We start from the raw sequence: 400 nt of genomic DNA, 5'->3' as shown, positions 1-400 counted from the left end.
TCTCTGACTTGTTTTTCCCAGCCTGGGCAATCGCACCGGTGCTGAGCCCCAGCTGCTCCCCGTGGGTTTGCCCGGGGTGGGCGGTGTGAGCTGGAGAGCTGAGGAGCAGCCAACCTTTGCCCAGGCTCAGACTGTGCCAGAAACCTTTAAAGTGGTTTTTATTTTATTTGGTTTTTTTCTTTCAAGTTTATGAGTACCCAGAGTTTTCTTCCAAGCAGGGACTGTAGCCCTAAAGCTGGGACTGACTGTGGGAAGTCTGGAGGAAAAGACATTTAAGTAGCCTTAGCTTAAACACTTGCACTTCAGGACTCTCACCCTGCCTCTTAATTACAAAGAAAAAACGAGTGAGTGAGTTAAAATCCTCAAAGGCTGATCAGCAGCGTGCCCAACCTGCGTCCCG

The sequence above is a fragment of the Cariama cristata genome, unplaced genomic scaffold, assembly GCF_000690535.1.
Source record: "Cariama cristata isolate BGI_N322 unplaced genomic scaffold, ASM69053v1 scaffold17680, whole genome shotgun sequence".
In the NCBI taxonomy this organism is placed as follows: Eukaryota; Metazoa; Chordata; class Aves; order Cariamiformes; family Cariamidae; genus Cariama; species Cariama cristata.
Note: the sequence above shows the minus strand (reverse complement) of the source record.